The sequence below is a fragment of the Perna viridis genome, chromosome 12 (genome assembly GCF_037379345.1).
Source record: "Perna viridis isolate PV_CMFRI_1.1 ecotype Kerala chromosome 12, ASM3737934v1, whole genome shotgun sequence".
NCBI lineage: Eukaryota > Metazoa > Mollusca > Bivalvia > Mytilida > Mytilidae > Perna > Perna viridis.
Genome location: NC_142456.1, coordinates 7,087,728 through 7,113,254, shown reverse-complemented (window position 1 = coordinate 7,113,254; position 25,527 = coordinate 7,087,728). Strand labels below are relative to the sequence as shown.

General features: G+C 33.1%; 1 long non-coding RNA gene across 1 annotated transcript in view; it reads left to right on the top strand.

Annotated features, from left to right (window-relative positions):
* Positions 1-24,292, top strand: part of LOC148601028 (uncharacterized) — a 26,560-nt gene extending 2,268 nt beyond the window's left edge. The window contains exons 2-3 of the long non-coding RNA XR_015917149.1: positions 8,249-8,304; positions 20,788-24,292. This is a non-coding gene — a long non-coding RNA (uncharacterized LOC148601028). The remainder of the gene's footprint in view (positions 1-8,248; positions 8,305-20,787) is intronic.
* Positions 24,293-25,527: the final 1,235 nt, after the last annotated feature.

Here is a 25,527-nt window from a genome sequence, read left to right as displayed (position 1 = left end):
ACCCGTGCAATCTTATTAGCTCCTGTAATTTGGTCCACTACGTTCTTGAATGCGGGAACGTAATGGACAAATTACAAGAGCCAGTTTTAATTAGATGGGTATTTACTACCAATTGTCGTTATAAGTCATTGTCTCCGCTTTCTTTGTACATTATCTCTGTCTCTTACATTTGAAAACCATGTAAAGAATCAGACAGATTCAGTCTTCAGATGACGGTGTGCATTGGTTTGATTAGTGATTTCTGTCCCATGTCATTACAGCAGGGTTTGTAAAGTATGGTTCTGATTTTAAGAAATTCTGAGACAGCTTAATGAATTATATTTTGAACTATCATAGTGATTACCGTCGAATATTCCGCATTTTCAGTTTATATTTACCCTACTAAAGCATCATTATAGATGATATTGTTCCAGTTACAACGTACTCCCTTGAGAATCACTATCATCAAGCTGCTAGATCGCTAAGTGGAAATAGTGTCTACGTTACATATTAACCTTTGGCTAATTTTAACGTTCGATAATAATTAGATAGAAATATACGGAACATTAAATTTTTTATTAGGAATCTAGTGACGGTGCTAAAAAAATTTCAACTAACCGTTTCATGTGTACCTTTCGATCATAAAACCCATTTTAAATTACTAAAATAAAGGTGTTCAAAAACCGATCTTCAACAATACCCCAAAATGGCTAGTACATGTATAATGTCGATTACATTTTCTTTTATGAAATCAGTTTTTTTTTGTTACTGGGGCGCGGCATAGACCAGTGACCCTGTCGGATAAGCATCCTAGTACACTATCCCATCAAAACAATGAAAACAAAACAAGCAACAAACAAGTTATAAATACCCATCTGAGAAAGGACGTTATGAGCACCAAGCTAAAAGAAAGAGCAAAAAAAAAAAATTCCTATGATAGAACAACGAATGGAAAACTCAGCTATTAGAAGCTGTCTTTGAATGGGTATGAACGATTCTAATACAAACTTTAAGAATCACTGACAACAACAACAACAACAAAAATTAAAAATAATAATAATAATAATAATAAACAAGTACTATCTTTAAAAAAGATAGCCGACGGAATTCTCGATTTGTTAATATCCAAAACTGATTAAGATTTTATTTGGTGGACTGTGTGATCACTGTGCTATTTCGTATTTCAATTATTTTATTGGTTCAATAGGTAAATTTCAAATTATTCAATACATGAAAATTAAGATTATTCGATGCATAAAAATATTCTGGACAATGCCTCAATGGAGCTTTCAATTCCACGGCTGCTATCACATTTGTCCAGTGAAATGCCAGGTTATAAGCTACAACGGCCATGTTGCCATGGTTAAGCATCATGGATGTCACGTGATATCAAAGCGATCTCACTATCGACAGCGTCCGAAAAATATCAAACGGGAACATGTTAACAGATGAGAACGAAGAGCGTTGAAGAAAAGAGCTATTTGTATATATGTGGCAACCTTGTGTTATGAACACTAAATCTGACAAAAAGTACTTCTCATACTACTGAATGGCTTCAGAGAAAAAAATATCTAATACTTTCGGTGACTAGCACCCACTCAGAAAAGTTTCGGTATGTGTACTCTAATTTTTCTAATATTTCCCAAATGAATTAGAAAAAAGTCAATGTGTAGTTGAAGTCAATTCCGATAAAATTTCAATCGGCAGAACTCCGTATGGGATACTGGTCTAATGAAGAACAAACTCCAAGGCAGATCCAGCTCTGTAGCGTTGATATTCCTCCACTTATAGCAAAAAGTAGTGTCAGCATGGAAGAGAACAATGTCCATGAGTATAAATAAAACGCGATCCGATGTCATTTTGATAAAAAAGGCGACCAGGGGTGGCATGAAGTTTTGTGTTATATTAGTTCCTCATGTCGATAATGCATAAAGAAAGTTGTTAAAAGGGACAACATTCTTCGTGGGTTGTCATACCAACGTACGAAAACGTGACCGCGGACCCGACTCAGTGCCAACAATGGAAATGTCACGCTTCATGATCGTTCAATTAACCTACCCGTTTAAGGAGTATTTTTAAGCTGCCTCAGATAGAAAAAATTGTCCGCCCTCAATAAGTTTCCTATTCTCTACAGGCAGACAATATTGTTTTTCCTAGTTTTCAACTCAATACAACGAGAATAGGTATGGTATATATGTCAAAGAGACAACAACCCTACGGGGATGAGCATGTCAGCCCAAGGCCACCCATTGGTCTTCAATGAACGACGAGGAAAACCACAATGGCCCCAAAACACCATTTTACAGGTACAGCGAAAGAGTTTTCCCAACACAAAAAATAAACTAAAGGTGAAAACGAAACAAGACATACACAGGCTAGAAATTCCTGACTTGGGACAGGCGCAAAAAAATGCGACGAGGTTGAAGTACTTTGACGTGATCACAACCCCTCCCCTAAAATCTTGCCACTGTGGTAAAAAATATTACACACCTACTAATCAGTTCAAAAAGGTCTGAGTCCCTAGTTACATCGGAAATAAAGAAACTGATTTATAAATTACACAAATGTACAAGCTAGAAACTACTAACAATAAACTGACATGCCAGTTCCAGACCAGCTAAAACCTGCAAAAAGTTATGTTCCCATCGTATGTAAAATAATTCCAAATTCTTTCCATGAGTGGTTGAGAACCGCGGTACATCCATCATAAATCGTACAATAAGGACACATCGCATGTCATGCAAAAAAAAAACTACTTTTAAATATAGTGGTTTAATTTCTATGTAAAGACTGTGAGAGATTCAATGTAAATACAAAAAAATGCCATCCTTAACGATTTGACCACACTATCATAACTATACCCCTAATGAATGAGCCTACTCAGCGGTTTAAATTAGTTAACTTATTGAGTGAGTGTCGAGCTTTCTGTGCTTCGAGTAGAATATTGCCATAAAACAAAGGGTGAGAGATACCCGCACATGTTAATCCTTTTAAGTTAATCTGTATTTGAGAGTGAGTTCCTTGTATCGGTTGAAATATTCTGTCAATGTTTTTACGAGCTTGTATTATCGAAACCTTGATATAGGAATTTCTCGGTTATATAATGATTCCTTAAGTTAAAATTCGAAACGTTGTTACAAATACGAGCAAATCGAACCAATTTTGACAATATCATGTTAACACGATATGACGGTGACAAGGGGACGGCACTATTAAAAAAAACCATAGTTGATAATAGGGAATGAAAAATATCATCCCTTTTACCAAAAATGTTATTATTGCGATTTTGTTTAAAATCCCTTTGATCTTGCTATACAATAATTTTCAATCTTACGCCAGTCGAGCGAGAATGAAAATTATCGCTAGTTTCTATATGTCCCTGCGTGACATACAAGCAACACCGTAGGAATATCGTGACATACAAGCAATAGCGTAGGAATATTTGACGACCAATATAACCGGCTGTTTGTATACTGCGTATGAAATAATGGCAATTTGTGACAATATTTTCTAGTCTACAATGGGAAATGATTAAATACAGTAACTTACCCGATTAGAATGAATAAATTCCAAAATTATTGCAAAAATTTTAAACGCGACATTCAAGTTAACCGATTTGTTAAAAAAAATGTGTATCACAGCTGCACAACATACGTGACGTCGCTGAAAAATAGTCACGAAAGGAAATTTTGCAGCGCTTATAAAACTTACTTATTTTGGTCAAGAAAACTGAAAATAAAAGAAAACTAATACCTTACAATTCAGCAAAACAGCGATAAACAGATTTTCAACTTGCGGGAGTTTCTCATGATCATCTCGTCTCGTGGCAAAGCCGCTCGACGAGATAAGCATGAGACATTCATACTAATCCGTTTCCAAATACTTTTAAATAGAAGTTGAACTTTCACACTTTCAAAAGTTAAAATTTGTCAAAACCCATTTACGTCTATTTATAAGATTAAACTAAATAACAAAGCAAAATGACTTTTAGGATGAATACTAGGTCCTTAACTTGAGGACTCATTTTAATGGATGGAAGATCATGAGTGGGGGACATCAGACACTACAACATAGCATTTAAAAATGGTATTAAATGTCAGTGTTAAATATATATATATATATATCTTCTAATAAACAAAATTAAAGCAAAATAAATTGGGCAAGTCCTTTATGGGCGGTTTACATGTATATAATATATGAAAAGCTTACAGTAAATATCATGTTAAAATTTAGTGATTATTCTTGATGTACATTCTTGTTGAACACGAATAGCAGTCAAAGCTAAATATAGCAATACTGTTGTGTAATGTTAACATCTTTGCAGGAAATGAATTGAATGCGATTCATGCTTGTAACGAAAAATCTTGAATTAATCATTTGCAAAAACACAATCCAATCACTTTAGTGAGTTTGTTTTTCACAAGAACGGATTATCACACCAGTTACACTTTCTATGTACAATTCTCCTTGAAATTAAAAGTGGTATGGAACTACATTTTGTAGTTTTTTGTTGTTCTCTTACTTTATTCTTTTTTCACCCTACGCTTTATGAATCAACGGCAGACATACCATTCTCCAATGTAGACGAAATAAGAAGAACAATAGATTCTTTAAAGAATATCCATTTCATCCATGAGTGTAACATACTCCGTCTTTTACACAAAAGGGCGCAGAGCTCCGCAAGTAGGGAATACAACTGTCGCTTAAACCTATTAAGAAAAAAATGTCATATTTAAATAAAATATGGCTCTCAATTCAATGTAATGATTGTTTTTTGCAAATGTTCTTTGTGTTGATGTGACCGCTGATATACCGATTATGACGATAGCATGCAAATGATTTGATATTTTGGTCGTTAATAATTCTAACTTCGAAAACTATGTTCAAGGTATCCATGTTAACCAAGTTCTCGTACACCTTTTTCTTGATTCAGATATAACACCAGCAAAATGGCAGCCTTTATACAGAAAATTTATGACAAAAGAGACGATTTTAATTCTCCTAAGTATTGTTAATTTTCCATTCCTAGATGGTGCCATTCCCGAATCACCCTCCAACGTTATTTACATTTCACAACGTCCATTTTGCTCGTATTTGTAAAAAGTGTTAGATTTTAATGAACGCAACAGATTCACAACAGAAAAGCTTATGCACCAGGGGTACCGATTTCAAAAACTTCTGAAATCATTTACTAAGCCTTTTTTTCTCTGTTACAAAAGTTTGATACCAAAATATAATAGCAGGTTTGTAATTAAAAATGGCGTTGCTTACCCAGTTTATTTAAGGAAACTTTGTTAGTAAAGCACTTTCTTTTAAACAAAATCTGATGGATTTATCAACTACCCTTAATAGAGTTATTCGTGAAGGATACGATTATCAAATCATTGTCTTTTCTTCGAACCTTGTTTTCACAAATACAGATGTTCTACCCCTAATTGCAACCCTAGAATAATAAGTCATTTGTAGTATTGCATTCCATCAAATCTTACCTACTTAGTACTTGACGTTACTACTCCAAATCTAGTCTACTGGAATTGAAGTGACCGATTATTTCTAATGCTGGTACTTTTAATGGTTCTGTCATTCTTTAATATGTTCTGAGCTAGCTTTCAGTTAATGCAACCGTTCCTTCATTGGATATCTCATTTTGTCTATATGTTGTGTATTGATGTATTCCATAAAGGATAATTGGATATATCTATTACTGAGGGAGTAATTTGGTGTCTTTATTTGTTGTTTCTGTTCATTTTTTACCAGACTTTAAAGGGGGTGGTTAAGCCAGTTTAACCCCACCGCAGATATGGGTCTGTCCACAGTCAGGAAATGTTGGTCACACCTGTTTTCATGTTGTTATTTGACTTTTTAGTTTATTTTGAAGATGTGTCATCGCTTTGTCACAGTAACCATGGATTTTACCACTTTATATGTTGATCGGGCCTTTCAGAGCTTACTTAAAGGTGTGTTTACACATATTGAACACCTTTTGGTGTGATCTCTGTACCTATTTATATTTTATAGGGGTTATAAGACGGAGCATTTGTGCCCTTTCATAATATCTGTTCCGTTTTCTATCTTCTATAACAGAGAAAAAAAATATTTGAAGTTAATGCTGTTTAAAATTTGGTATTTGAATATATTCAGGTTTTTTAAGTTGTTGTGGTCTTAATTTATTTTATTAGCGCTTTTGAATAGTAAATGCACTTTATTCCATGATAGAAGAGAAATAGAAATACCGCGAGAAATTCTCTATTAATTTACACCTAATTTTTTAATTTTTTTTTTTGTGCGCAGTCTTGTTTTCCTAAATCTTCAGTTTTTACGTGCAGCTGTATTTATTCTATTTGATTGAGTATGTAGATTTTCTCTGATAGCATGCATTTTTTACCTTCAAATTGATTCGGTTTAAAATGTCAAAAGGAAAAAGTAATAACAGTCTTCTTGATAGTCAGTGGTGTAGCAGTAAATTAGAGAAGGATATTCTATTTTAATAAGTTTATTTTTTGCAATGGATCCTCAAACCTGACGAAGATTGAAATTTGAAAAAGGACATCTTTAGTACTTAATAAATGATCCATAAAAACTAGCAGTAATTAACGGGCAAGGAACCTCTATACGTAACGGATGCTGTTATCACTATATACATGTACACCCACTTTGCAGGCAGTGTGTTAATTGATCTTTAGGACGGAGAGTAGATGTCTTAATAGGTAGAATACCACTATTAAGGGGAACCAGTCGCCTGTACATACCAGAAAGTAGTTCCTATGATGCATTGTATATTTTTTTGTGATTTAGCCAGTATATGCAAACTGGGTATCATCTGAAAGCTTATCATGTCAGGTACACACTGAATACAACAGTTTTGAACTCTGATTTAGAGAATAATTTGTCAGTCTAGATCTTAAGCCCATTGATTTGTCAAATTTCCAAGAGGAAAGTAGTATAGTAGTACCTGTCTACTTTCACCATCCTTTCTTAGAAGCCATTAAAGGTATGCTGCAGATTTTATGAGAGAGTCTTTAAAGGGTCCCCTCTATGATAAAACCTGTTAAAGTTCATTTTAACATACTTTAAAAAAAAGATTGGGACCTTGAAAATTGCTTAATTCAACATAGAAAGTAATGGGACTTTTAATAGTGGTTTTACACCTTAATGTTGTGGTGTAATGGCGATGACAGCATTCTTGATATTGTTTGATTTTAGTGGGAAATAAATGTACAACTTTCTCAAAAGTACAGATCTTAATACAGAAATAATTTTCGTTATCTGAAGATATAGCATATGTAAATTAAAAAAAAAAAAGAAAAGAAAAAAAAAAACATCGTTTGTTTGGTGAGTTTTTGTACTTTGTGAATCACTTTACCTTTGGCAGTGTGTATTGGTCGTTACCATGAAGAATGAATGTGGACGGCAATGCAGTAGTTGTTTTGCGTATTAATAAGTTATAATATGGTGCTGAGTAAATTGATTGTCTTGATGAATGTGCTTTTAGGGATTATTTTGCCATGGTGATAAATATGTATTCATGTTAATAGTTTTCTTTTCATAATTAATACTTTTTCATTTTTTAACCTGAGTCAATTTTTTTGAAAGACGTACGCTTCGATGGTATTCGAAGAATATTTTTCGCGTTTATCATCTTAACCACACTTAACGGACTATCGAGTTTCCTTTAAATGGAAATTGCTTTACTGTTATTCATCATTCGACTAACATTTTAAGTTGAGTCTTTTTATTGATTTCAAAATCGAAACCTATACATCGACGCTTTTCGTAAAATGGAAATACTGAAGCTAAAATCATTAACTTTCATATATTTCTATTTAAAACATGAGATAAAAATCAATTTCATAAATGTAAAAATGAAATATTCTGCAGCTAGAACAATACTATTTCTCATTTTTTATGTTATAACGTTTTATATTCTATTTTTATTTAACCTTTCTAATGTAGTTCGTATTGACTTTTTTACCATTTTAAATTATTACTGACAATCTAGTCACTATTACAGTATATGGTTTCTCTCTTTTAGTAAATCTCAAACTTTCATGTCCTACCTATAGAGAATAACCAATAAAATCAATTATTTTAAACATAATTTGTTGATGCCTTTTACTCAAAGAGTCTCCCATGTCAATTTAAACATTGCTCAGTATGCGTATAATTTGTATTCGTATATTAAACGATTTTATCAAATATTTATATTTTCCAGCAAACACGAATTTAGATCGATGATGTTAACATAAGTTTATTTTCATTGATTTTGCAGACGACAACTTCAAAGCTACTAGGCGACATGTTGACATTTTTTAACATACCGACATGGTGAGTAATATTATTATAAAACAAGTTTTGCGTGATCATTAATTATTATATTTTCTTCAATTCAAATTACATTTGAAATATCATATACTAAATTACCACCTCAAATATCATATACTAAATTACCACCTCAAATGTCTTCTGGGAATAAGATGTTATTGAATGCAAATGCATCACATGCATGTACCTTTCAATACAGTCTACTCTGGCTACCTTTATAATTTTAAATGCATCACATGCATGTACCTTTCAATACAGTCTACTCTGGCTACCTTTATAATTTTAAATGCATCACATGCATGTACATTTCAATGCAGTCTACTCTGGCTACCTTTATAATTTTAAATGCATCACATGCATGTACCTTTCAATTCAGTCTACTCTGGCTTCCTTTATAATTTTAAATGCATCACATTCATGTACATTTCAATGCAGTCTACTCCAGCTACCTTTATTCTTATAAATGCATCACATGCATGTATATTTTAATGCAGTCTACACTATTTTTACAATTTTAGACGTGTTAAAAAATGTCATAGTCCAAATTTAATGAGGAAAAAAGGGCATGTATTATATTATTAGACAATTCAAATGACCACAACTGAAAACAGTATTGCGAATATCGAAATAAAACCTTCAGTTTCTTATTCTATGATATCTTAGCTTCATGTTCATACATGTTTGTTTCGTTCTACCAAAACAAACAAAAAAAGAAGTATTGAATACAAGTTACCTACCCGCTGATCTTTACGGAAATGAAAATAATTCAAAATTAAATTCTTTATTTTCACATTCACCTATGAAAACTTTTTTTGTTTTTAAGTATAATTGACTAAAATCTTCCGTTTCCCATTTTCACATCTTCTTGGCGTCTGCTACTATTATTTCAGATAATTTCATCAAAAAGGGAAAAAAGACTTTGATAAATAAGTGGAAAGAATCTCGTTCTCCGCCGCGTGATATTTCTATTGATATACTGGCTAATTAACAAGTTTCTTATCTCTTAAATTATAGGTCTCTGCCGTGAATTATTGTTTTAAATCCGTTGTATTATTATTATTATCATCATTTTTCAGACACCTCCCGTCTTCCTATCTTAACTTTTTTTGAGAAATTCTGAGAAACCATATTGCCGACTCTTATGAAACTTTGCACACACACAAAAAAAAAAAAAGAAAAAAAAAAAGACGAAACTAAACTTTGACATTTCAAGATGATTCTAAAGTTGCCGTTATCATGGCTACCAATTTTCCCACCAAAATGTAAACGTGGTCCGATTTGGATGAAATTTGGTTTCTTGGGTAAAAATGACATGCTGAATCTAAAAATTTGGAATTTCAAGGCCATGTGAGAGTGGCTGTTGCTATGGTGACTGATTTTCCCGCCAAAAAAAATGCTCTGATTTAGTTTTTAGGGTGAGAATAATGTACCATTCGTTTTTCTTTTGTCCCATCCTAGAATTTCCATTCGTCTGTACCTTTTGCATTATTACCATTTCGAAATTTTTAAAGCGTTTATTTAAAATTAAATCGTTGCCTTATTTAATATAAACTAGATGTTGTGTAATTTCAAATCAAAATATGGAATTTTCGTGCACAGCTGGTATTTTTTTTCCAGTTTATAATGTGCCTTATATACTAGTACATAATTAGTTGATTTGGATGTTTCATAACTCTTTTTTAAGTGCATATCAATTAGCTTTTTTTTAAGCGAGATGATTCGTTAGTCTTTTCAAGTACATAACATTAGCTTTAGACCTCATCACTTAATATTTTTGTTGCAGAAAAGTAAGTACATAACAATTTCTTCATGGCTCGTATATTCGTACCCCACAGATTTTGACTGTTGTGTTTTGTGAAGTAGAACGTAATTACGTAACATTTACCTTCAGAATAAAACTGCATTCGGTCACCTTTATTTGATATCAAAATTTTGAAGAATCCGGTTGTTCGCGCATATACAGCAAGTCGGTTTTCTGTTGTTATAACTTTAAAACTAAAGGTGCTAAGAGGTTTACAGTCATATGCTAATACAGAGGAAGAGTTTTTTTTTTTCGATTGTAATTTGTAACTCTAACATACAATATCACGTTTTCTTCATTTTTATCTTCTCTTTCTTGTAATTACATGTATTCATCAATCCAGTGGTCAGACTTTTCTGACCCCGAATTATACCATCATATTCATCATTTTTATCAAAATTGCAATATTAAAATTTCAAAATACCTTAAACAATGAGGCTTCATTTCTTGTGATGCACATGGTAGAACCTTTCGGTGATGGATTTGGCGTCCTGTTTCGATAGTTTGGGTTTTTTGGATTGAGACTCTCCTTAGATCTTAATGTTGCTCATTTAGTCACGTGTACAGAATATCGAAATTTGCAATATACATGTATATAATGGATATGTTTTGTATTTCATAGCAAAAAATAAGTTGGTATTTAAAGTGCACAGCTTGTATCTTCTTTTACTGCGTATTCGATGTCTCCTGTCTAATAATGCTGTGAACATTTTGTATGTATGTAAAAGTATTATTGATTCCATATCAAATGACGAAAGTCCTAGTGTAAATAAGAGTCTTACAAAATTACTAAGTATACAATGTCTTTATACGATTTTAATGACTTACAAATATTTATTTAAATCTTCGTTTATGTATGAAAATATATTAACTTCAAATCTCCAAGGCAATCATTAAACCCTTAGATGAGAAACCGCGTTTATTTTTGCTTAAGGAGTAATTCCGTAATATTTTTATCGAAAAAAAAAATATTTGAAGATCTTACTGTTCACACCTTATAGGTATTTACTGTTGTGTAACTTTAACCGTGTTGTACTGATTAAATGGGCTCAAGTTTGTGTATCATTATAAAAGTAATGACTTTGAAACGTTTTAGAATTTTGTTATTTGTTTTGTCGTCGAGATCGAGAACTACAAAACGCATATCATCAGCGGTCTAACAAAACCCAAGATATCATAAAGCAAACTAAAGATAAATGCGCCATATTTGTGTCTAAATTTTTTCTTAATATTTCCTAAATAATAGTCATGCAAACGTCCCCGACTAGATCTATTTGAATGGCCTCATTGTAGATACAGTAGTCTAAAGTAGATATTAACGCGATATGTATGGGAATAATAATCGGTTAATGGGTTATATTGAGGAAGACTTCACATTTTCCAGTCTGTTCAAATTTAACTGGTGGATTGTATTGATGTACCCGTCACGCACCATTAGAACCGATTTTTAAGTGTGTCATAGTTTTTCTTCATTTTTCATCTAGGTTTGATATTTTATAAACAACTCGGCAGGTGTTTCTATAAAAGCAGAGAATGTTTACACTACCGGTGTACGTGGTTCTTGTTCCCAGTTTAGTGGAGTCCGGGTTACTCATTTACTCTTGTTTATTTGTACGGGTTACAAAACAGAACCTCAGTCTAGAGTGTTGATTGCAAAATAGAACCTCAGTCTGTAGGGTTGGTTACAAAACAGAAACTCAGTCTGGAGTGCTTACTGCAAAACAAAACCTCAGCCTGGAGTGCTGATTGCAAAACAGACCTCAGTCTGGAGTGCTTATTGCAAAACAAAACCTCAGCCTGGAGTATTGATTGCAAAATAGAACCTCAGTATGGAGTGCAGATTGCAAAACAAACTCTCAGTCTTGAGTGCTGATTGCAAACGCTCGGCTAAAATAAGTTTGTTTGAAGGAGAAATTGGATGACAATTGAATGGATTATATCAATCTCCTCTGCGGAACTAATATCTAAGTACCCATCCGCACATTATAAGCTCTGTTTTACAGTTGAACACTACTAGAAATCCGCGAAAAGAAATAGTTACAGAGGCAGAGACTGCAGAGGAAGTATTTAGTACTGTTTGTGACAGATGAAATATACTAGTACCTGTTCATAAGAGATTTGATGTGAATATCGCGAAAATCGTTTATATGCGCAATTAACGTATATATCATTTTGTTTTTAATCAATATGTATAACACGCACCCGTTTTCTTTAAGCCAAGCTTAAACTGAAGTTTGTTTTAAAACTCCCTAAAATGCAGTAAATTACCTATTGGTAGAAAAAAAATCTGTTGATATATCTGAGATTTTACTGATTCGAGGATTTAAGTTGCTATAAATCACTAAAGTAAATGGTACTGTAATTGCTCGTTTGAAGAGATTTTATTATCAAGCCGAGTTCTCTGAATAAAATCGACCCTATTTTCATGTAATTACTATACGTACACAGTGCGTTTATACGATTTCAAGGTTAAAACAAATATATATTTAAAATCCCACAAAGAAATAACGTCAAGGTATTCAACCTCAAAATCAATTCGTAAATCTTTACAATTAATGTGTTGGAATTAATCTGCTAGAATTTAGTAGTGAGTTAAGAATTCGGGCATAAGCACGGTATGTACTGTTGTTTAGCAGCACTATATTTTTCAAACGTGTTCATATTATCCTCTCTAACATTTTACGTTGTATGAATCTGATTTTGTGTTTTGTTAATAACATTTTTCTTGTCATTCAAATATGATAAAATGTGTTTAAAATAATGTTTTATGAAGCTAAAATGTTGGAAACAGTATTCTCTTTTTTGGGATGGGGTGGAGGGGAGTTAGATGTATGATTAGTAAAAAAAACTGAAATGCTTTATGTGATTGGTTTTCAGTGAACATAAATTCGAATGAAAGGAAATCATGGAAGGTTTTACAAAGACAAAATCGAAGCGTTTGTGAGATATGCTATTATAAAATTACACAATAAAACATGAAAAGGTCATTTCATTGACATATGGAGTAATATTTTACTCGTTATGAAACAATTTAGCATTTCCAATTGTCTAATGTAGTGATCTATGTAAAGTTTTAAATTGAAATTCGTTATGTTATCAATTGTTCTTAAAAAATTCAAAGCGAGACACTCCAATCTATAGATCTTTCAATCGAATTTAAACTTGCAATGATTACATCCGCCAAAAACAGCGACAGTATCCACCCACCCAGTGATTGCTAAATACAAAAATGCAACTCATTTTAATATTGCAGATTCCATCTTGCTGTTCACACATTTCAAGTGTCTGGCCATTCTTACATGTAATAGTTTGTCTTTGTAAGAATCAGGCAGCGGGGGAAACACGGTATGAAAAAAAACCCATTATTTTGATGGTGTAATTTGACTATTTGCACCATCAGAATAAAAAAAAGGACAAAATTTTCCATATCATTTTGGTGCATGAGCTATAATTGCATTGAAATGCTCTGAAAATGAACATTTCAAGGACAGATAACTCTGTCAAAAACTTATTTTTCTAACATTCTATTGAAAAATTTCTGAGCAAAGCCAGTGATGCAGAGATCAAATAATGGTCTTTACAAATAGAGAGAGCACCTTTGAGTGATATTACATTGTCAGGTCGGTGAGGTTTTGACAGGCATGATCCTGATTTTTCCCATTTTGTCTGATTCTTACATACACTGACACTTAAGATTGTTGTGTTGAAGTACTCCGAACGTCTTTAAATTTGTTTTTCTAGAAAAGTTGTATACACATGTAATGCCGTGAATAGGAACAGAATCATATAATTTTAGTCTTTAAAGTATGTATTCATATATTAAAGACCCATACACTCCCAATGACAGAGATGATAAAAGCTAAGAAAAAAAACCCACCGAACAAACTATGCTTTTTCTGTGTAGCTACATATATTCGTCCTGGAATACATCACATGTCAGCCCTTGGACGTTTGACCATAATCAATCAGTCAATCGGTTTACATACGTAACATTGGTCCTTTTGTATACAGATCTACATTTTGGAGAAAAAATAACATTCTAAAATCAAACAAAACAAGAACGATAACTCTTGCAAAGTTCCATTTTTATATACATGTATATACAATCTAAATAATTATTGTCTTAAAAGAGCAAGAATCGAATGACAAGACTGGTTTATGTGGTCTGTAACTGTTACTGAATTATAATAAAACTAGGTTTTGATATGCGTGCATCATTTCGTTGTCTGATATTTATTTACACTGCTATGTAAATAATCCGGGATAAAATCTGTATACAAATTATACATTTTATAGAAAATGATTTTTCCCAATCCGCTTTTTCTCATTTGTCATGGAATATAGTTTCCGTAATTCATGAAGGTTACAACTGATCCAGATTAAATAGACAATAAATATAATAGATATATGCACTGTCCAAAATCAATACAATCGTTACAGTCACACTATAAATATAGCCGTGATGTTTACACTTGTTGAAGACCTTTTATAATCACTAAAAAGTATTTACTATTTTAGAGTAAGGCTACTATGAAGGCTATACGCTGGTACATTCGTTGCGTTCTTTTTTCCATCCAAACTTCTGATCAATTCGATTTATGCGAGCTCAAAATATAATATATACTGGTTACTAAGAACTTAGATTGCTTACCAGGAAGTTTTAAAACGACCTAAACAATGAATTTTTAGATCTCATTTATCTTTAACAAACTAACTATATAAACAAAGCTAGTTTTGGGTTATAAAATATATTCTAGTGGGTAAGTAATTTCGTGATTGATATTGTTCATATGGCCACATTTACCCGTGTCATCAACGGTAATAGCAGGTCTAGTAGCTTCTCGAATTTATGAATTATATTACAAAGACATAGATTACAATGAAAACACAGGCATGGGTAAAAGAGTAATCAAGGGAACCAAGGTTATAGCGCTAATCAAAAGAATGTAATCCAGGGACAATGTCTAGACATGGAAAACAGAAATACACAACAAAGAACATAAAGTAAATAAAATCATCCATACAAAGTAACAAAAGCAAGTGAGCAACTCGTACTCCACTAAAAACTGGGAGCATGGACCAGGTGCACCGGTAGGGTAAGAGTACTCTGCTTTTCTAGAAACACCCGCCGAGTTGCTCATAAAAAATCAAGTCCGGGGTAGACAAACGAGGAAAGGAAAACTATGGCTCGTTGAATAAATCAGTTTTCATGGTGCTGATGGATACCCCATAACGATCCACGAGTTCATGATGACGACCATAAAACTTCTGTAGGGATGACTTCAATCTTGTAGCAATATAACCCTGTTCCAGAAGCCTATTTGTTAGAGTTCTAGCGCGATACAAAAAGTCTGCGTAGTTTCGGCAGGCTCTGGCATAACGTATGAGTTGTGATATGAACACTCCATACGCAGGTGCTGAAGGGATGTCGTCACAGATGAAAGGAAAGTTGACAATTCTGAATTAAAACTCATCACGTTTGTCGTAAAGTTTGGTCAATAGTTTTCCTTTACCATCGATTTCTAAGTGTAGGTCAAGATACGAGGCTGATTCACATTGTCTGTAGTATCCTTTATCTCAAGTTCTTTTGGGTAGATGCGATGTATCAAATCCCCGAAATTAGGATTGTTTAAAGATAATACGTCATCTATATAGCGGAAACTGAGATTGAAAGATCTAGCCAAACGATATTCTTTCTTTCTGATCAGATCAGCTATAAAGTCAGCCTCATAAGAGTGAAGAAAGAAGTCAGCAAATAAAGGAGCACAATTTGTTCTCATTGGAATGCCGACCGTTTGTTGAAAAACACGTCCACCACACTGTACAAATATGTTGTCGATTAAAAATTCCAGCATTTTGTAAACATCTTCCTCTGTATATTTGGAAGATGATTTGGAATTATTTCTTACAAAGTATGAGGATTCTCTACCAAGAAATATATAATTGTATCTAGGTCTACCATCTTTTTTCCAAAAACAATGATGTATAATGTTTTTAAGTCAGGATTTTAACTGAGTATGGGGAATAGAAGTATACAGTGTTGAAAAATCATAGGTTTTAATGCTATTATATTCAGATAGTAGTCTTGAACTAATTGTCTCGAAAAGATCTTTCGAATTTTTCAAGATCCGCATTGAATTAATACCACTACGGGAGTAACAAGTTTTTGTGGTAGGACTGCAGACCCTCTTTGACATGGATTAAGATGGGTAAAGCTATGGATTACGATATAGACAAAGACATGGGTAAAAACATAAGTTAAGATCTAGACAAATATTTGGATAAAGGCATAGACTTAAAAATGTAGACATCAGTAGAGATAAGATAAGTGTATAGACGAAGACATGGGTAAAGGCATGGACTTAGGATTTAAACAGACATTTGTAGATACATGTACATAGATTACAATATAGATACGGGTATTAGCATATATTGAGATATATAGGTTACAGACCACCAATTCAACCAATGAGCATTTGGAACGTACGCAAAAATAGTCCTACGCAGAAATTACCTATGTTCCTCATAGTGCTGTGAAAAAAGTTCTCATCTTCTTTAAAAAAATTAAACAGTTTCTGAAAGGAAAAACATTTCTGTACATTTTATAGGTGCATTTTGCTTCTTGTGATGTGAAGCCTAATCTCCATAATGATTTCTAAATATACCCCTATCTTGTGAAAACACTGGGATTTCCCATGCTATTTATAGACCCTTCACTTCCGGTGACCAGTACTGCACTGCAAGTCTGCTAACCCCACATGCCACTCTGAGGATTGTGAGCTGACATATGTAGAATCATGCTGATATTTAGTCCTCTGCAGGTTAAAGTTAAGGTAAAGTCCAGAGAAGCCATTGAATATTGTGAAATTAGCATAGAAGCCTATGGGAAGTGGAATTAGTGGTTTCTAGCCTATATACTGGTTTATAGACAGAAAATGTAAAGATATAAGTCTAGATGTAGACAGAGACATGGGTAAGGGCACAAATTACATTTTCCATAAAGAAAATCATCCTAGCTTGAAGAAAATTGATAACAAAAAATTTGAAAAAAAACTTTTTCAATCTTAGATACACCAAAGAAGAAAATGTGTCCAAAATTATAAAAATAAATACGTAAAAAAGGCTACGGGCGTTGATAAAATTTCAATGAAATTGATCAAATGTTGTATTTGATCTTTTGTAAAACCAATTACTACAATGATAATTTTTTCAATTGAGTCTTGTTCTTTTCCAGACAGGTTAAATGAGGCACAGGTTACCCTGATCCACCAGAAGAGTGATCCTTTCCTGAAAATAAATAATAATTATAGGCCTGTCAGCATTCTTCCCATTCCTTCTAAAATTTTGAACAAAAAGTGCTTTCAGAGCAACTTTCAAAATTTTTCGAAAATATTTTTGATAAATTTCTCTATGCATTCAGGGAAAGATATGGCTGTCAAACAACTTTACTTAAACTTTTGGAAGTCTCAAAACTTGATTTGGAACATAATAAATATTTGGATGCTATTGTTATGGACCTATCAAAAGCGTTTGACCGTCTCCCCACGATATTTTGATTTGTAAACTGTCCTCCTGGCCTGTTTGGGGAAGCCTGTAATTTAATGTTGTGATTACTTTTAGCAGAAAACAGCAAATAATGATAGGTGGTAATGTAAGCCATTGGGCAGATATTGATAAAAGCGTACGCCAAGGCTCAATATTGGGCCCTTTACTTTTTAATTATTTATCAATGATATTTTTTATTTTATTGATAAAGAAAATTTGTTTAATTATGCAGATGACAACACATTATCTCATGCTTCTTATAACTATAATGAACTTGTAAATACTTTGGTATCAGAGAGCAAAATTTTAATAGATTGGTTCTATAATGAACTTGTAAATACTTTTGTATCAGAGAGCAAAATTTTAATAGATTGGTTCCATTTTAATTGTATGCAAGCAAACCAAGAAAAGTTCCAAGCGATAGCTGTAGGAAGAAAGCAACCAATAATTCCTTATGAATGCCAGACATTTTGGCCAATAGACATATCAGACCATGACAATTAGCATAATGCTTTAGGGCAAATATATATCATTACAAAATTTACCATACTTGAAGGTTATGAGTATAATATATCAAATCAGAACATGAGGAATGAAGCAAGCAATCTTAATCAACATTTGTTTCTTCATCACTTGACTGATAATCAAAACTGTCCTCACTGTAGGGACCACTTTGAAGATAATCATAATTTTGTGTTATCTTGCAATTACTATGCACACCACAGGAGATCAATGCAGTCTGTCTGCTTAGACCTTAACATTATATTGCTGACAGACATTTAATTTTTCATAAAATATTGATTTTATTAAAAAAAAAAAAGAAAAAAAAACCAATTTATTGATCTATTCATCAGCATTATAAATGATATATTTATCATGCACTTTAATTTAATTATTGCTAGATATTAAAAATCATTTCAAATCAATTCCATCTTCCTTAATGAAGGGATCAGTGCATGATGTCTAGTAAACATGAATTATGCAGAAAATACCTCTTTTGTCAAGATCGAGTTAATAATTTTCAATCTTTGAACTTTATCCATCGATGTTTACAAAAAATGTATATTGATAATATTCTAAAATAAAAAATAAAAATAAAATAAAATAAAAAAAGAGTTTAATTAGAAGATAATGGAAAAGTTATGCATTATAATTTAAATTGCACAGATAATTACTATTACAATTTTTTAGAGTAAAATGTTAATTTAAATACAAAAATGCTTGAATGTAATCATTATCAATTAATGTACTCTTATATGTTTATCTCTGTGTGTGTTATGTGTGTGTGTTTTCAAGTCATGTGAATATCTTCTATCTGCATATTGTATTTGTTGCCTTGTATGGAGAGGATATATATATATGCCTTGCCAATCCTATTCAATTTACTTATTGAATAAAATATGTTTAAATAATCAAATCGGAGCTGACAAAAATTATCAAACTAAGTTGTTTTTTTATTAATGTTTCTTCGGGAGCGTTAAAAGGTTTCACCTTCGTCATATTACTAATATATCATGTGAAGATACTGTTAAACTTTTAAGTGAAAATATTGATTTTTATGTAAAATTTTGACAACCATAAATCTATGAACTTCGACAACATCACAATTATTACAACGCATGCAATAACACCATACGGTGGTTAGTATTTATCAAAATGTAGCGTCAATCAAAATTCTAAATTAAAACGTTTGAAACGGAAAGTATTTTCTGAATAATCTCAAGAAATCACAACAGGTTATTGACATTGCTCTTTTCACATTCTTTGATCACCAAATCAACGTTCTCAAATGTACCAGTTCTGTCAGTGAATGCCTGTGACAGATCTACTTGGTTATTTACCCGTATCCATCAAATATCACATTACGTTCATAGAAGGTCTAAACACTTGTATTATTATATTCCAGTTTTGTCGGAGGTACATAGTGATCATAAATATCATGGTGTCCGTTCACGTCTGCCAACAACTTTATTCGTTTGAGTTTTCTCTGCAACTATTTATTCATAGACACTTGATAGTTGACTGACTGAGGGTACATGTATGTTTTTACTTTAACGTCCTTGACTACCCTGTCGGGTCTCGCAATGAAATAAATAAATACTAAATAGAAAATTGTTATTAAAATAAAAAATAGATAAGGACGATTCTTATAGACAGATACTTAGTATGTAATATCGTGATTGACGCGACATCAACTTCCTGTTTGACGATCTTGTTTTGTATTTTGGCCATACAATTTCTGATGGGGACGTTATCGGAAATTCAACTTCCGTCCTCGTAAAAAAAAAAACATCGCACGGTCGCAGTGTACTCGTAAAACACGTCTTGACCAATCAGAAGCGCCATGAACAATATCAATTCCAGAATGCCATACAGTTTCTGTATCGGTCCTTCATCTTAAGTGAAATGCTTAGGTTTTCATGATGCATCTAATATATTTCGTCATTTCACAATAAGGAAAAACAGAAAATGTGATGGGAAAAAGTTTCTGTAAATGGTTACACACCGAATAAAAGTTATTTCGGTTTAAAAAATATAAAATACTTAACTTACATATTCAGTTGAGTAAATCTTTTCACGGAGTTTTGGATCTAATAGATTCGTCTGTAGGGATATGATATAAGTACACAAATACACGTGTCGACTCGTACTTCAACGAGTCGTCAATACATCAAAAAGTTTGAAAAGGACAAAGTCATAAAATAAATTGTTATGTCCTAAAATTTTCGAGAAACCCTTCCTAAGTTGAATTTCAACAAATTAGATTGCTTGAAATGTCATGCAATGCCCAATTTACGATAATTCTGAAACCAAAGCCCAGAAGCGTAATAAGTATCTCAAAACAAATTGAAATATAAAATTTCCTCAAATTCACATTAAATTCAAATTTCGACCAATCTGACTCGTTATTCAAATATTTGAGATTTGAAGGTTTTTTTAATGAAACTTAAAAATATAATTGCGCTTGTGTATTCAGTTGAAGCATACTAGCTTCATATTTACGCATAGACTGACGTGTCTGTCTCAAAATAACATTTAGCGCAGAAGCATAGCGTAGTAAGCTAATGGCAGTCATTGATCACGCCTTGTTATGGAATGGTGTTCCTTAATTGTCTGAATAAGTTATTCTTTTCTTCCAGACAATCTCAGATGATAACTGAAGCCAAGTAAGAAATGAAATGGATTGCCGCTGAACACTTCATCAAAATGATTTGGTTGTGGACGTTAGCGAACTTTACCCGTGTAAACTCAACGAAAAACAACGTCAGGTACCATGTGTTAAACGACAAGTCTTCTAATGAACGTCCCGTAACATTACAAGATATTCCAACCAATCACAACCAAATGATGAAAATACATATAGTCAATGTCGCAACGTCTTCCATAACCCTTCAATGGACGCTTCAAGGAGAACATGTAGAGAATAAAACTCGAATAGGTTCGAAGGTGGAGTATTTTCTGAAAAATGGAAAGTTTTCATCACATATGCTTCCTCCTCATTTGGATACTTTTGTATGTGAAAATCTTCAACCATCCACACAATACACAATTTGTGTATCTGTATATCTTCAGGAACCTTTATTTTTAAACGAAAAAAATCCAGGGGATGTATCAAAGTGTATTATTACTGATACTATACCTCTTATACGCAGGGATTCTCTCTTTATTTTGCTTGTATTTATATCGTATTATTTTCTCATGGGCTCCATCGGATTTTGCCAGTGGAAAAGACGATGTTATCAAGTCAAGTCTAAAAATAGAAGAAACGAATCGATTGAAAATGAAGCAGCGCCCAATTTAGGCAATAATTCTACTACCAGTATACGTTACAGGGAAGAGAGACAAAAACTAACAAATCCTGGCTGTTCTATTGAGGAAAACCACAATTCACAGTTAAGAGAATAGCTGAAAAAAGTGCCAATCTACATGTATTTTGATTTAATGATGATGATCTCACGAAGTGGTATTTTCAGAAAAAGGGCTGAAAACTGTATATAACCAACTACCTTTAATAAACCCGATTGTAACTATTGACAATGAAACAGTGATATCCGTCAGAAACAGTTTTGCGATTATGTTCTGAAAACAACTAACATAATTTTTGTTCAACCATGCAAACCATAACCGCTTAAGTTGTTTGAAAAATACGGGTTCGAAAGTAAAAAAAAAAAGAAAAAAAAAAACATGTTATGAAATAAAGGACCTTAAGGCTAAAAACCACTAATTCCACTTCCCATAGGCTTCTATGCTAATTTCACAATATTCAATGGCTTCTCTGGACTTTACCTTAACTTTAACCTGTTAACCTGCAGAGGACTATATATCAGCATGATTCTACATATGTCAGCTCACAATCCTCAGAATGGCATGTGGGGTTAGCAGACTTGCAGTGCAGTACTTGTCACCGGAAGTGAAGGGTCTATAAATAGCATGGGAAATCCCAGTGTTTTCACAAGATAGGGGTATATTTAAAAATCATTATGGAGATTAGGCTTCACATCACAAGAAGCAAAATGCACCTATAAAATGTACAGAAATGTTTTTCCTTTCAGAAACTGTTTAATTTTTTTAAATAAGATGAGAACTTTTTTCACAGCACTATGAGGAACAGGGGTAATTTCTGCGTAGGACTATTTTTGCGTACGTTCCAAATGCTCATTGGTTGAATTGGTGGTCTGTAACCTGAACTGCTACCCATTAAAAGAACTGGGTATATATTTTTTGTCTTTTTAGCTGACATTTGTCAAGTTTTTTGGTACAACATTGCGAATTATTTCTGTAATTTTCCGTTGTGTAAATGCTGATAACATTAGTTTTTGGCAAGTAATTGGTTTCATTGTGACGCCATGAATCATGACGTTACACACACAGATTAAAAGAATTTGTTGCTTTAAGTACTTCTCCGTCTAAGAACCGGGCAAATTGTGTATAAGGTGTTGCACATGAACGAATGAAACTCAGAAACATTGCATTTATACCTGATGACATCGGGAAACCATAATCAAAACTTTTGTCAAATTTGCCTTAGGTCAAATTTAGTTAAAATGCACTATAGAAAAATGGCGGGAAAATTAAAAAAAACGTCTAGGTCACAGATGCTTCAGGATAAATGTAAAAAGCTTTTCCGTTGTTTTATAGTTTAATTGAATATATCTGAGGCAAAAAGGACCAAATTGAGAATTACGATGTGTCACCTATTGCCCGATTCTTACACAGAATGGTACTTAAAAGCTAATATGTAGAAAACAGGGGCGGGTCCAGATGAGGGAGTAAAGGGCGCACGCCCTCTTTTTCAATGAAAAAATATATATATACAAAACTATCATAATGAGCTAAATATTGTATTGAATATGGCAATTTTTCAAATTCATTAAACACGTCATGACAAGCTTTAATTTTATACTGATTCTCGCAATTAAGCCCCCCCCCTTCATGAAATCCTGGATCCGCCCCTGGAAAAAGATTGCCATGGACTATCAGATCTCTAGTCTTGATGTATAAAAATTCATAATGAAAATTTCGTCATTTAACTTTTTCGATAGGAGAAATCTGATAAGCCATTCGTTACAATGTTAGAGGCCCGGCCTGGGGTTAGAAGCGCTTCTGCTCCAATTTCTTATCTACTAAAACGATTCAGACATAAACGTTATATGTAACTTCAAATTTTTCGTAATTCAAATTTTTGTTTTAATCGATTAAGCCATGTTGGAGTTATTGCCCTTTTCGACGTTTTTTGCTATTTTCAATGTTATTTCTTTCAAAAATCTTCTCCTTTGATACTACTTGATCAATTGGAACCAAACGTGGTATGAATGTTCCTTGGGGTATCCTGCATAGAACTGATTTGGGGATTTTTGATCCGTCGAAAAACTTTGCCGCCGTTACTAAAAATAGAACACAGGGGTGAGACAGTAAGTGTTCGCATATATCTCCAAAACCGTTAGGTTTAGCAAAATTCTTTTACTTGCTGAAATGATCCTTATTATAAGGCTTACAAAAGCCTTCAGGAATTATTAGACGACTCGTTGTAAGAGTTATTGCCGTTGAAAGGGGAAAATGACGTTTTTTTTTTGTTTTTTTTTTTTACAGTTTTCAGCCAATATCTTGAAAACTATGATAGATAGAAAGAAACTTTCAGTCAGTGAAATGATCCTTATGATAAGTCCTACCAAAGTCTTCTGGAGTCAAAATTGTTGGAAACTTCTTGTTAAATTTATTGCCCTTAAAATGCTCAGATTCTAGTTTTCTAACGAGTTACAGAGCATCGAAATATTACTCAAGAGTGCCTGAAATTTCCTATTAGAATGTACAAGACGTCTTAAAACCTTTTATTATGACAACACAAATGTTGCGTATTCCATATCACCCACGGATGAGGTAAAGAAATCTCACATTACTCAAAATAGGAATACGCTTGTCTGTTAAGTGATAAAAATCGTTCCAAGTCTACCAGCTATGACCTAGGATACAACCAAACTTTTGACAAGTGAAAAAACATGTATCTATCGATATGGCTTCATAAACTTGTAACTTGTTACCTCTACAGGTTACATACATCTCTCTCATATTACACACTCCATGTATAAATTGTTGTTTATTGTAGAAATAGGGCTTGTTTTTAAAATAAAATATTTTATTTCTTTGTTACATTTTTTATTTGAAATATCAGATAATAACGCTGGTTAAGACCTACATACATGTACATGTGTATATGTTTTATTTGGTATTGAATAAGTCGCAGAAGTTGAAACAACAGTTCTTCAATGCATGTCTGAAAACACATTGTCGTAGTGCTACAGAGAGATTACAAAAACAGAACTTGTTCGAATCAGCTTACTTTCATTACAATGTTTGGTTTGAAAGATGCCCACGATGAAATACAGAAATTTCAAAAGTACCAACACCATAACAACACTAAACAAGGGTTAAAACGAGGGTAAATCCAATTGCATTACAATGCAAAAACACCATAAGAACAACAAAAGAATGTTCAAACAATGGGAAATCCATGGGCGGTATAATGCCGTTAACGCCGTAAAACACTCAAGGTTAAAACAAGGGGAAAAAGAGAGGTAAGTCTCGTTTTAGTTTTATTTTCTTTACTGGAGTTTTCGATGTAGAACGTATTGAAAACCAAAGACTGATCTGTATTTTATTGTTTACTTCCAGGTACTCGAAACGCTGTATAACAATGCAAAATCTTTTAGGTTGTTTTTTCTTACTACATTTATCGTGTAGAAATAGTTATTTGTCATTTTGATCAGCATTTTTTACAAAGAAAGATTTTTGCCCTTAACACTGTACTCAACGCTCTCCAAATGACAAATCTCTATGCTTTGAATGGTAGGCAAGGACCCATTCTCGTAAAATCACGGGGTCACATAACGAGACTTACATACCCTATAATCCGTAGGCATAACAATGCCGGGAACACCATAAAACAACAAATAAAGGTTAAATCAGGGGAAAAACCTGGGCATTCAAATGCCAGAACCACCGTAAGATCAACAAACGAAGGTTAAATCAAGGGGAATACATGGGCATTCAAATGCCGGGAACATCGTAAGATCAACAAACGAAGGTCAAATCAAGGGGAATACATGGGCATTCAAATGCCGGGAACACCGTGAGATCAAAAAGCGAAGGTAAATCACGGGAACACATAGGTATTCAAATGCCGGGAACACCGTAAGATAAAGAAACGTAGGTTAAAACATGGGGGATACATGGGCATTCAAATGCCGGGAACATCGTAAGATCAACAAACGAAGGTTAAATCACGGGGAATACATGGGAATTCAAATACCAGGAACAGCGTAAGATCAACAAAATAATGTTAAAACAAGGGGAATACTTAGGCATCCAAATAACGGAACAAC